This window comes from Archocentrus centrarchus, chromosome 3 (genome assembly GCF_007364275.1).
Source record: "Archocentrus centrarchus isolate MPI-CPG fArcCen1 chromosome 3, fArcCen1, whole genome shotgun sequence".
Taxonomy (NCBI): domain Eukaryota; kingdom Metazoa; phylum Chordata; class Actinopteri; order Cichliformes; family Cichlidae; genus Archocentrus; species Archocentrus centrarchus.
This window is the reverse complement of record NC_044348.1, coordinates 9,440,095-9,453,645: the sequence shown is the minus strand read 5'-3', so window position 1 is coordinate 9,453,645 and position 13,551 is coordinate 9,440,095. Positions and strand designations below refer to the sequence as shown.

The following is a 13,551-nucleotide window of genomic DNA, read 5'->3' as shown; positions in this document are numbered from 1 at the left end:
AGCCTGAGCTTAATCTAAGCAGCTCACCATAACAGACAACACCCTGCTTTGTATATCACACTACAGTGCAGATTTTACAACTTTCATTTACACTGATATAACCTCTTGTTGACTAAAAAGGAACAGCTGAAGAACAGCTTTCGAACATGAGTTATAACTTGTGTCAGCAAGGTTAGGTAGGATCAGAATACAGTACTTACAAATGTCAAGGCTCCCCATACACATGCACACAGACACGGGGAAGCAGACATTTCCAGACACGGCAACACACAAGCAGTGTTACAGCATGTGTGGGTAGATATCTAACAAGGTTTTGTTGTCAGTAAACACATCCATCTGGTCAACAGCAACTGAATCAAGTCTGGTGGATGCCTCAGCATCCACCAGACAATAATAGTTGAAGCTCTCCTGTTTCCGACAGAGCTTCAGTGGTTTCTGTGAATTTTAGTTGCTCAAATGGTAAAAATAAAGGGGTATATTACAAAAGTAAGGTAGATTGTCTCTCCAGATGCCCTCAGGTGTTGCCAAAGTCTGTGGCACACAATGTAACACATATCTGTCATTACAGCTCAATGTATCACTGAACAGGAATCACCTAGACTGACTGTGTTGATAATAACTGAACTGATCGAACTGTAATGGTTCCCCTCATTATCTGTACTCCTACACAAACACACACACACACACACACGCACACCCATCACAAACTACAGGCACACACAAATACTTTGATAACTCATCGCAGTGATAATGATAACAGAGAGCCAGGTAGGCTGAATTCATCTTCAGCTTTTTTCATAAAGGCCTATTAGTGGATGATTAAAGGATCTCTGCTCACAGGACTTCGCCACAGAAAATGATTTACCAGCCACAAGGCAGGTGAATTACGCTGGATAAGAAAGCCAGTGCTGTCTGCCATCATTTACCTCACTGAGAATCAGGCTGTTAGTCTATTAACCTCATTTTACGGTAGGATCTTACCAGTTTTACATCAAATATCACAAAACACTTTTCTTTTCCTGTGACTGTAGCCTTATTCAACTGCAACGTCCTCATAAATTATGTCAGGGTATTGTATTAGGTTTGCAACAAACAATTAATTCATTATGGATTCATCTTTTTCAATTAGCTAATAGTTAATTTGGCATATAAAATATTGAAAGGGAGTAATAAATACAAATTAAAATCTTTATAAAGTCCAATATGACATAATAAAACTGCTTGTCCAAACCCTTTAGCTATTTATTTTAGTACAGCATAAAAAAAAAAGAAAATCCCCACAACTGAGGCGACAATGAAAACAGGGGAATATGTTCACCACTACAACAAAACAGATGAAACCAAAGTCAATGCCAAGTAAAACATTAATCAACTAAATGTTTGACTAGAACACGAGGTGAAAACTTCAAAATGCTATTTACATTTGTACTTACCAGGGAAAAATACTGAATCATCACACAAGCAAAAAGGTTCACCTCAGCATTAATTTAATGTGACAGAATCTGTATCACCATGCTTTCTGAAAGTAATACAAACACACATCTGACTGCCTACATTCAAGTGATCTAACAAATTGGTGCCCTAAGTTATGTTAGTGAATTTATTACTTTGTGAGTAACAATGCAAATATCAACTTAATAATAGCCATCATAGCTTGGTAATTTCCATCTAATTAACATGAAAGCAAAAAAAAAAAAACAAACACAAAAAACACAACTATCTCCAAAGTAATAATTACCAGCATTTACACTCCAGGCATGCTTGCACACGGACAGCGTACAACCTAACTGCTATGATGTCTCCCTGAATTGTCTTGTTTGGATACTCTAATCTACCCCTGTTGCCTCAGCCAAACAGATGTTGACTTTACTTTAAGATTCATACAACCGCTCTCAGGCATCCACACGGGGTTAAATGTAGGGGTCAAAAAAAGAAAGAAAGAAAGAAAGAAAGAAAGAAAGAAAAAGAAAAAGAAAGAAAGAAAGAAAGAAAGAAAGAAAAAGAAAAAGAAAGAAAGAAAGAAAGAAAGTCACTATAGGTTTCATATGAGCCTTCTTTTATGAGAAAAACTCTTCTGGTATTTGAGCACGGAAAACAAGTGTACTCTGAAAATATACATATTGAGATTGGCCTAAAATCCCCTGCTTTTTAATATTTGATGCATTGTTAGACGAGCGACACTGGTGAGGTGTTTGTCTCTGTTGTCTCTGCTGATCTCTGGCACACCGGGCCCTGTGGGAGTGAGTTAGTGAGACTTGGCCGCAGACATTTTCCTGAAGCCCCCAGAACAAAACAGGCAAGTCTTGACAGTCTGTCCGCCACCGAGTCGTCACACAATCAGTTGCAGGAAACCAATCCCTAAATAGCAGTGATTCATCTCTTCATCACACACAATGCCAGTACACAGTGCACAAAGAAGCTCTCTCTTCCTCTCTCCCTCTCTCTGTGTCTGTCTTACCCGATCTGCCCCCCCACCTCAATATGGTCTCTCATGCTGCTTAAAAATAAGTGCTTCTCCCAGCTTTCTTTGCCCTGTGATTTACTGGCAGTGTTTAACTGCAGGGCAGCATCTTTTATCGTTACATGATCTGGGGCTGAAAGCTGACAAAATGGAATCTTTGCGCAAGTACTTTTGCATGCGAGTAAGCGTATGTTCAGGGAAAACACGGGAATGAGAGGAGGAATACAGAACTTGTGTGAAAAATGTTTGCAATTCAAATCCCTCCAGCCTCCTGGTGCCAAGTGTATGTATGTATATACATGTGTGTTTATCATTCCACTAAATGGTTTCTTCCTTGACTTGATGGAGATAGTACCATCTCAAAGGAACGGGTCACACCACACACTGAAGTAAAGCCCTTTGAGACCAATGAAAAGCTCTCAACATTAGTGCAATCCATATATATATATATATATATATATATATATATATTGCTATGATAACTTTGATGCATTAAACAATCCACCTCCATTTCCTGCTTTGCAAGATGAGTCTCATTCAGATATATATATATATATATATATATATATATATATATATATATGGTTAGCCTGCCATCCCTGATGACTGAATTCAGCTGCATTCTGAAGTCAAAATGCAAGCAAATCATTACTAATGGATGATCAGGGTAGTGCAGGCCTACACAACAGGTTTAGCGTATCGCTACAGCCTTGATGATCCATCAGGATGACGTGTGAAGGTCAGAGTAGCCGTGACCAACACAGCTGTCACATCTCCTCCCAGCACCCTCTTGGCTAACTGGCCTTCCAAAACACTCAGCACAAAACTCAGCCAACTGGGGGAGTACAGGGCCAGGACTAGCAGAACATGCCTGTAACCCAGACTGGGCTTGTATTCACACACCATGCTGTAGCGCAAGATGCTGCAAAGAGGCAAATCAGGGCTGTTTTGCTGTAATGGCAACACAACTATGACAAGGGAAACCAGCAATGGAAAAACATTATGACGTCTATTAGCAGCGGCTTTCAAAATTTAATTCAACAGCCGATAAAGCCACAGTTTTAAATGACTACCAGCTCTGTTTTGTACAAGAGGAAAAGGATAGAGTGGAGCTGTGTGGAGAGCAGATGTGAATCCACTTTGATTTCAGTGCCTGTGTGTGTGTGTGTGTGTGTGTGTGTGTGTGTGTGTGTGTGTGTGTGTGTGTGTGTGTGTGTGTGTGTGTGTGTGTGTGTGTGTGTGTGTGTGTAGCTTCTATTAAATGGATCTGCTGTCTCCTTGATCAAGGGAGTCAATAAAGGGCCAGTCCTGTCAAACCCTCAGGGGTAAGTGTGTATGCACATGTGTGTTCACGTTTGTCCACGCATGCGTGTGTGCTTGTGTGTGCTTGTGTGTTACGGACAGATTTTGAAGTACTCTGACAGGTGAGTGATTGAGTGCTTTCATTTCCCTCCAGCGACAACAAGACACTCGCACACAAACACCTGCGCAGCGCATACACATAAATACACACACACAGTGGTGGACGGAGAGAGAAAGGAGAGCGCAAAAGAGAGAGAGCTGTTGTTTCCTAAAGGATGCTGCTCCTGCCTGCATGCTTAAATTAGCTCTAAATGTTTGGATTACACACGGGAGCTCTCACAGAGGATTTAGCAGCCATAGCCTAGAGTCCAGGGGATGTGTGGATGTTTCCATCTACACACGCGCGCATGTGTGCACAGGCGCACACACACACACACACACACACGAGTCCATATACCAATCACAAGCATAAGTCACTCAAATATTACTCCATACATTCTGTAAACACTTGACAACACAATTTAAGTTTAATCCAATGTAGACTAAAGATGGAGGGACGCTAGCAATTTAAAAACCAACACACAGTTCTAAATGGTGTAAACAGGAACAACACACATCATTTCATTCATCAGGTTATTGCTATGGGCAGACGATGTTTTCTTATTACAGTTTTTCTTTTTTTTTTAAAGAGTGCAGTCTCGGCTTCTGTTGGTGGGGGGAGGATGGAGTATGCCAGCAGACGCAGAGATGGGGAGAGAAAAGGAGGAGAGAAAGAGAAGGGGAATGAGGGAGGTCAGCACCCCCAGTCTCAGATAAAGGGCCTCTCCCTCCCTTCTGCCTCAGATTTCGAAGCCCCTGCCAGGATCGAGAGGCGTCTCACGTTACAGCTGTCTCTCAGTGTCATCGTTCAGAAAGAGAGCGCACAAGCAAGAGAGAGACAGACAGACAGACAGGGAGAAAGAAAGCGGGACAATGCAACAGACTGAGCAGGGATAGGCTTTCATAACTGGTCAGAAAAAAAAAAAAAAACACACACACAACAGCAGCAGCAGCAGCAGGTTAAACCGGATGAGGAAACCCTTGTGATTTGTAATGTTAATGCAACATAAATTTCAGTACAATGTAGGAGCATTTCGAAATCACTGATATGTGCTTTGACCTTTTCAAGACAAATTATTTCAAAATGTAGTGTGAGCACAGCTAGTCAGATCATTTCCTCTACGCCACCTGGGACTAACTGAACACTGACAATTTCCTAAGAAGAAAAGGGGGAAATTATTTTCTTTAATACCTGGTTTTGTGTGCAGTGAGATACGCTGTCCTTAAAGAAAACAGGGCTGCAAGAATGCATGCTAAAGGGCTTTCACAGATTAGACATTGGTGAGTTGCCTCTCTGCTCATGAGTATCCCGTTTTAACCTTAAAATGCTAAAAACAGGCACTTGTTCCAGGTCCAGTAATGACTAATCCAATGACTGCTAGTATTTTCAGCTTGCACTACTCTTATTATAAGGCCTTGCAGGTCAGTTGAGTTACATTCAGAACCAAAGCACATTTCTTCCCTGCAACTTTTTTTTTCCTGAAGACAAATACAGGATAGCCCCTCAATTCATAAAAACTTTATGAAGCAAAAATGTGCTGTATGTGCACATTTTTACTCCAAACTATAGCGCTTACACAGCCAACTCAGTGCGAGGTGATCCTATCAGTGTGTTTTACATAAAACACGGTTCTGAACAAATGCACATATAGCTACTGTGCCGCTCCGAACTGCTTTCCTATTTGTTTTTCTCTCTCCTTGTCATTTCTCATGGCGTTTGTGTAGGAGTTAAATATTTTAAATTCTGGCTTAGCTTCAAGCAGGCTTTGCCAGCGCAGCTAAAATAAAAAGCCTTTGTGGCAGCAGTGACCAGATTTTAAATGCTGAAGAAGATCAATAAATGGGGGCTGTCGAGTCGCAATCTCATGCATTTGTGTGTATACGTTTGTGTGTGTGCAAGGGTGCTTGTGTGTGTATGTCGTCCCTATGCATAAATGCCTGTGTTCTGACAGCAAGTGTGTGTGTGTGTGTGTGTGCGCGTGCCTGTGTGTACGTGCGCCTTAACACCCACCGAAGCTCACAGCTCCCCTGCCTGCAACAAGCTATTCTATAGTATCATCAAGAACCCCACTGACCCAAGAGGCACACAAATGGAGAAACCAATATCATTCCCATTCCGACATCCGAAACATTCTTCCCATTTCTTTTCCCATTCCTGGTATCCTTCCCCCATCCAAGTACAGCCAGCATGGGAAGAGAAATGTTTAAATATGGGCCCCCGGCTGCAGATGTCAAGGTGTGGTAAACATCAGACTAAATGGCAGGTTTTCCAGACCTCAATGGCAATTCCATAATCAAGTCCCTGCTGCACCAAAGTGTTGGTAACCAAGACAGGGAAGACAGTGGGAGAAAAATGACAGAAAAATCCAATCCAGCCACCTTTAGCTAATGTTAAGAGACTCTGAATGTATCTATTTCACGAAGCCAAGCAACACTGATGTGATTTCTTTTCAAGAAAATAAATGCTTTCATTATGCTGCCATCTTTCTTGCCACTCTTGCTTTTTATAAAGGCCACCTTAAATGGATGCTTTCAGCTCACATAAAGTGATAACCTTCTTTGCTACGTCTTTAGCACATGCAGCAGAGACACACAATTATGAGGACTTGCATGCTTGCTGTTGTATGGCTCAGAGAAACATGAAGTACATCTGTATTTTCGCCTCCTCACTAATGTATAAAACAAAAACAGCCACGAAGTGGAAAAATCATCAGGACCTTTTGAGACTTCATTAAAAGAAACTAGCCTGGACTTCCCAAACAAGGGATCTCTTTGGAAGGGGGGGGAATCAACCTTTTCACCTTGCTGGTGGAAAAACAGGCATCCCAACGAGACAGAGCATGCACAAACAACCTTGACTTTCATCAAGGAAATTCTCACATTGAATGATAAATAGAGGCCCAGGGGACGAACAGCAAAGAAGCAGCTTATCGCCTTTCCCTCCCAAATTTGGCCGCTCTGTCTTCTGTCTCCTGAAAGTCAATGCCGGGTGACCCACTTGCACTTTACACTGCTTATTGTTTGGTAATTAATCCACCATATGTAATCCACACAGAAATGTAGAGAAAAATAAAATGGGTGTTGGATTTGTTTAGCGTTAATTAAGAATTGAGATTGTTTACTTGTTTCTACAACAGAAAGGCATATGCCCAATCTCATTAGCTTGGTTTTTAAAATGTAGCAGCATTTCTCACCATACAGATGGATGAGGATAAGTCAGTGAAAGGACCACTGCAATATCAGACAATGCCCACTTTAAAAGCTGCTGTCACCAAGCATGCACTTTAGACAATTATTTGTGGATCCTGATGACTATCAGGATGTTCAGAGAGCATGTGGTGTTACCAAAATAGCAAGGTAACATAAGGTTAGGTAGATCAACTGAGAGCTCACCAACTTCCCAGCTGAGAGGACATTAACCTGCGAGGCCATGCAGACACGTATCAATAAGCGAGCTGCTTGCATGGGCCTCAAACACAGAGCGCACAACACAAAACCAAGACAAGCACATAGCAGCTTCAATTTGATCTGTAACAATATGACGCATTGTTAATCTAATGCATGGAAGCTTTTAAGGCTTTTGCTCAAATGTTGCTTCTTCTCAAAGGACCATTAGTTCTTATAGGATTAATGTCTACTTCCAAAAAAAATCTGTTAAAGTCTTCAGTTTCTTGGTGCATTATTTCATTTGTCATTATTTTTTTCTGCTTGTGCATGCACATTCATGTGTAAAAAAGACTGACCGATGGGGAGGGATGAGGAAATATGACTGAGAGTGTGTCTTACATTAGTTCTTGAATGATCTGGTTAACACAGAGCAGATCTCTACTTCCTCTTTAAATTTCACAGCTCTGTGTCAGCGCTAACATGCAGAGATTTGACAGGGCTCCCAGATGGCCATTATTATCAATAGATTGTTTGCAGATCTTATTAATCTCTGACTAAATATAACATACTGACATCAATGCATTGAAACATTTAAGCCGACCGACTGAAGCACTTCAAGCAGAGCTTAGTAAATATTTCAGTAATGTACATGTGTATGGTAATGTGAAAGTTTATTTTTGTCTTTTCATTATCAGTTTAGCCTCCTGCTGTTGTGGTTAAAGAATGCAAAAATCAGCCACTCTGTCATATCTTGTCACACAAAAACTACAAAGCACAGTCTAGCCCTGAGTAAAATCATGTAATCAGCGAGGGGAGACGCAGTCACTGAATGCACAATATTGAAATATTCACTAGAATTTCAAATAACATATTTTTTTTGGTCAAATCAGATTCTTGTTACCCCTAACAAGGTTTGATTCATTCATGTCCTGATATAAAGCATAACACCAACGTTCTAAAGGGCTATACAAACAGGAAGAGACTGGCAGGCATGTGGCAACCATGGAACGTCAAATTCATGTCGTGAAATTCAGATACTGTTAGCAATGCAAAGTGGGCGGGCACTGAGTTAAACTTATGCCAAGTTTGAGGCGAGCAATGTAAGCAATTTCAACTGACACAGCTAACTGGCATGTGACAGGGTGGTAAATTCTGTGTCACCCCTGTAGCAGACTGGCGAACTGTCCGGGTGTATCCTCACCTTTCCCCCTGTGACATCTGGGATAGGCTCCAGCGCCCCCCATGACCCTGAATAGGACAGGCAGTTCAGAAAACGCCTACACAACCGGAGCAACCAGCCGTCATCTACAAAGCAGAGTACGATGAGCAAAATGCTTTATATGTGGACGCGGCTTAAGGACACTGCAGTCAGCCAAGGGGACAGGGACATTTTTTGTATTTCTTGGTAAAGGATTTACTTTGTTAATCACCAGTGAAGGTGACATCATATGCCAGCAATAAGTAAAAAAGAATTTTGAGTTAATATCTGCAACTAAGGTCCTAATCACACCTGGCATTAACAGGTGTTTTTAGTGATCCAATACCAAGTGGACAGCTCTAAGTAAAGGTCTGAGTCGCACTAAGGATATATTGAGACATTTTAGCAGGGAAAAAGCACCTTAGGTCACACTGAAGGACTAGCTATTTAACTGATGTCCTCTGTGTAAGCAGAAGCTTGTATTCATTTGGGCACCAATTAAAATGTGCAACAGCAGGCACCTACAACATCAGGCAAAATAGATTCTCATAAATTGAAAACACTTTGATTTCAAATTGGGCCAAAGAGTCAATCAGCCAGTTGGAAAGTGGAAGATTAGAGACATCATAGAGCTAGTCTGTACAGTATTTCTTCTTCTACTAATTTCCAGCACATTATGCAAGGGAAGCGCATTAGAAACGACAACATACTTCAGCCCGTGTACATGTTTAGGTTTAAAGTGAGACCTGATCACAAGTCGTCACTTGGGACAAATGTGGAGACATATTCAAAAACAGGGTGTGAACCTAAGCTGCACTGTACACTTATTATTATATATATACAAAACATACAGTATATATTTTACATAAAACAAACTGTATATACTGTAAGTTATAGCATCACCCATGCTGAAGCACTTTTACTTTGTATACTTGCATTTTCTGCACATAATACTATTCTTTTACACTTCTGTGTAAATGGTAACTGCATTTCGTTGGCTCTGAACCAGCACTTTACACAATGGCAATAAAGTTAAATCTACTCTAATCACCCAAAACGCATGTTAAACAAGATCTGAGCTCTACTCAGTCGTAAGAAAAGTTTTTAGAAACACAACCAAAACAGTGCATTACCTTTGTCCATTCAAAACAGGCTAGTGCTCAGCATATTAGGAGCAAGGGTGTTAAAGCAAAACTAAAAGCATGCACATATGCTCTGGTTTTTTTCACTAATGAATGACTCAAATGACCTACCCATTGTAATAATGCACCAATACCCGTGTTTAAAATATCAATATATCTGATAACCATTGTTTTATTGTTGTTGTCAGCAATTACATAAATATTGCTGTTGTCAATGAGGCTGTGATTGGCTCAGTGTTCGGCCGATATATGGAAGCATCCCTAATAGACTGGACATATTTTTCATCTCACAATAAACTGAGATTATAACAGTTTTAAGCAAGAGCTGCCTCATACCAATGACTTGAGCATCACTATCATGCACACCTGATAAATCTCACTTCATTTCATCTGCAAATGAACACAAGGATGGGTTTCCTTAAAAAAAAAAAAAAAAAAAAAGTAGATAGCCCCCATATTCAATAGTAAGGGATTATAGAGAATTCAGCCTTGTGTGCACATGGGATTGTCTTCTCAAAAGCTGTCCAAGTTCTGTCAGATTCAGCACCCCCAGACATAGAGCTCGTGAACCTAATTTCACCTAATCAGCTTAGTCAATAGCAACCGTTTGCTGTGACTTTGGTAGACATGCAAATAGGGCTTAACTATGTCTATCCTTAATTCCTGAATGTTCAAGTCAAGCGGAAGTCCTCCTTTATCTCTTCAAAAACAACAGTTCCAATTTGAGAGGGAGAAGCAGAGAGAGAATAAAACTCCAGCCGAGAGTTGACTTTTTTTTCTCCCCCCCTTGGCCTGGCAAGGAGAGACATCTCTGATTTGAGTGTGCTTGAGGTAGCACAGTGTGCTTTCATTTCAAACCAACATGGCAAACAAACTCTGACAGATTTGTTCCCCTTTTTTCACTTTTGCTCTTGCTCAGTCTCTCTCAAATTATGAGAAAACACGCTGCACAAATATATTACCACTTCTTGTCGGTTTGTATGTTCAGCTGCAGCACTTGCACACATGCGCGCGCGCACGCACACACACACACACACACACACGGGAGCACACACACTCACACATATATTCAAACAAATCTGCACAAAAATGATGCTAACAATAGAGAGTTGTGATAGAAAACTGAGAGACACTGTTCCGTTTCAATTCACTGATACCACTAATGGCTTCTTAGCAGCTCCATGAAATCAAGCAGCTGTCATGTCGATGCATCAGCAGTGAGAGGAGGGAGAGCCATCCCCATAAGGACAGAGGCACCGCGCCTTCATGTTTGGCTAAACATCTGCTCCTCTGCACTCCAGCTTTTGCAGCAATAAACGGGCAAACAAAAGAGGTGGGAGGTGAAATGATCTGATTTTCCATTTCAAAGCATTTGTTCAGTTTGTTTTCTTTGTCTCCCCCCCCCCCACACACACACACCCCAACTCCTCCTCTTTTTTTTCAAACTGCTTTACAGGACATGGGGAAGAAAAGTGAGATCAAGTTGTAACTATGAGGGGCCAGGGCTACAAGAGCTAAAAGAGGCACCTTTTTGTAAGATGGATGACAGAAAATAAATAAGGTCACCATTTTCCAGTCTGCTAAAAGTGTCCTGTCTAAACTGTTGCGAGTACCATGGCTCAGTCAGAGATAATCCAAAGGAAGGCGAGAAGTGAATGTGCCAGTGTGCATGTCTTAAACCTGTCAATCTAGCAAACTTATCACTCATAAATCTATTCAGCTAAACCGCAACAGCTGACGGAAGAATTAAGGGGAAGTTTTATTTTTTTAAACATAACACTATTTCAAACAACTTTTGTGATTCTAATCATATCTCATCATTTCTGTCTTGCACTGAAATCCAATTAAAATTATTTTAAATATTCTTCCCTTATTATGATTCTTCGTAATTTGCACCTAATATCAGTCCTTCCTTCCTTTCCTTCCCCCCTCCTCCCTTCCTTCATTCATTCATTCATATTTAGCTGCAAAGACAAACATAAGGCAGCACTGAGTAAACGCTGATCTCATGTTTAACAACAATATCAGCTTAAAATAGCGCAAATATGCGTGTTTAACTGCGCCCGCTTCTAAGAATGACAATCCTGACATATAACGCCACGCCACTTTGCATTTGCTCATTTTTTGTTTAAAGCAAACGTCTCGACCACAAAACATCCCCTCTGCTGAAGTAAAACTGCCTTAAAATGATCGCTCACAAGCTGTTAACCACCTTCAATTTCCTTCCAAAAAAAAAAACAAAAAAAAAAACAACCACACACACAGGACACGATCCTCCGTCTCGATTTCTTTCTAACAAGTCTTAAAACTTTGGTAAAACTTGAGGGGTGGAAAAAAAAGGGAAAAAAAAAACGTGGTTCCATTTCCTTTTAAAGTAGCCTGGGTGTTTGTGTGTAAAAAAGAGAGAGAGGTGGTGGTGGGGGGGAAAGGTAGGGGTGCTTAGGGGACGAATTTAAAATAACCAAGATGGCGAGAGGCTTGTTGTTTTGGAAGGGGCAGAAAAAATGGAGGATATTGTAATATACACAAAGGGATAAATTTCAACAACTCGGCCAAGCGGCTGCTAGCTTGCCTTACATGCGTGCCTCTCGGTTTGAGGAAGCGACCGCGATAACAGCTCCCCAGCAGGCTGGCCAGCATTACGACTTAAGCGACGCGAAAAAGCTCAAACTCTGAGCCGCTATGGAAAGAGAAATTAATATTTTACGTCCAAGTTAATCCAAAGTGAAGGGGATATTTGTGTATTTGTCGCCTAATTGTTTTATTTTGGCGTCGGGGGGACTGTTAAAAACTGGATGGGTTTTGAACGGACGGACAGCGAGGACCAACGGCAGTCCAGCGCCTCGTAGTTACCCCCCCACCTCCACCTCCTTTAGGTTGACGGTTACAACATCCAGCACAAAATAGGCAGCCAAAACCCAACAACTGTACATTTACACGGTTGATTAAAAAAGAAGCGACACAGAAGCTTTAAAAAGTTTGAATTTCTCAACGATAAAACAAGTTATCAAAATGCGACCGCCGGACTGAACGGTGCGGAGAGAAAAAGGAAAGAGGGACACAAAGACGATTCGCACTATCAGGTCAACACTGGGAAGAGAGGGGGAGAAAAACACTTCGTTTTTTTATGCCAAAGAGAGAGAAAAAACTTTAACCAAATGTATCGCTAACGACTACGGGACACAGCGACTGACTGAATTACACCGCAGCGAGAAAACAAGAAACTATGTATAAAGCAGTTTAACACAAGCTGAAAAAAAGCCAAGAAACTAGAAACGAAGCCAGCAAGCTCTACGCAGCTCATCGCTTCTTGTTCTGTGACGGGGCGAAAACAGCGTCAGAGAAATAAAACACTTACCTTTTTTTAGTTTCGACACTTTACTTATTTCCAGCGTGGTTTTTTAGTTCAACTAACACTTCGGCTCGGTCTTCTTCTCGCCTGTTTTTTTCCTTGGTCGGTTTTGGTTATGAAAGAGGTCGGGGACGAATGATAAAGAAGGGAATTGGGCAGTAATTGAGTCTCGGTGTGTGAGTGTGTGTGTTAGTTACTAACAGCAGATTGAAGGAGACTCTTCTCAAGGTTTATTCAGCTCCACTTCAAGGAACCGACCTGACGTCAGCTCACTACTGCCACACAAAGAAAACTTATTATTTGTGCAGCGGCCGTAGTAAAGGAAGGATACAGTAATTGACCGTTATTACTTTAAATGCGACATTGTCATTAGGTCCACAGCACTGACAGGGATGTAGCGGGAACTTTATTTATGATGTTGTTAGTGTCTTATCCGCAGCTAGTGTAAGCAATAAATAAACCTTTAAAAAAAAAAGATTAATTTATTTTCCAACTTTTATATAGCTTTAACCATTTTGATTCATTATTATAATGTGGATTATATCTTAATTTTTTTTAATGCATGCATGCAAACAGAGGAAAGAAAAGTTGTCAAATCATCTCATATTTT

General features: G+C 41.0%; 1 protein-coding gene across 1 annotated transcript in view; it reads right to left on the bottom strand.

The window, feature by feature from the left end:
• baz2ba (bromodomain adjacent to zinc finger domain, 2Ba) overlaps positions 1-13,189 on the bottom strand; it is a 69,641-nt gene extending 56,452 nt beyond the window's left edge. Inside the window, 1 exon segment of the mRNA XM_030718144.1 lies at positions 12,948-13,189. The gene's annotated coding sequence lies outside the window, so the exon portion shown is untranslated.
• Between the last annotated feature and the right edge of the window lie 362 nt (positions 13,190-13,551).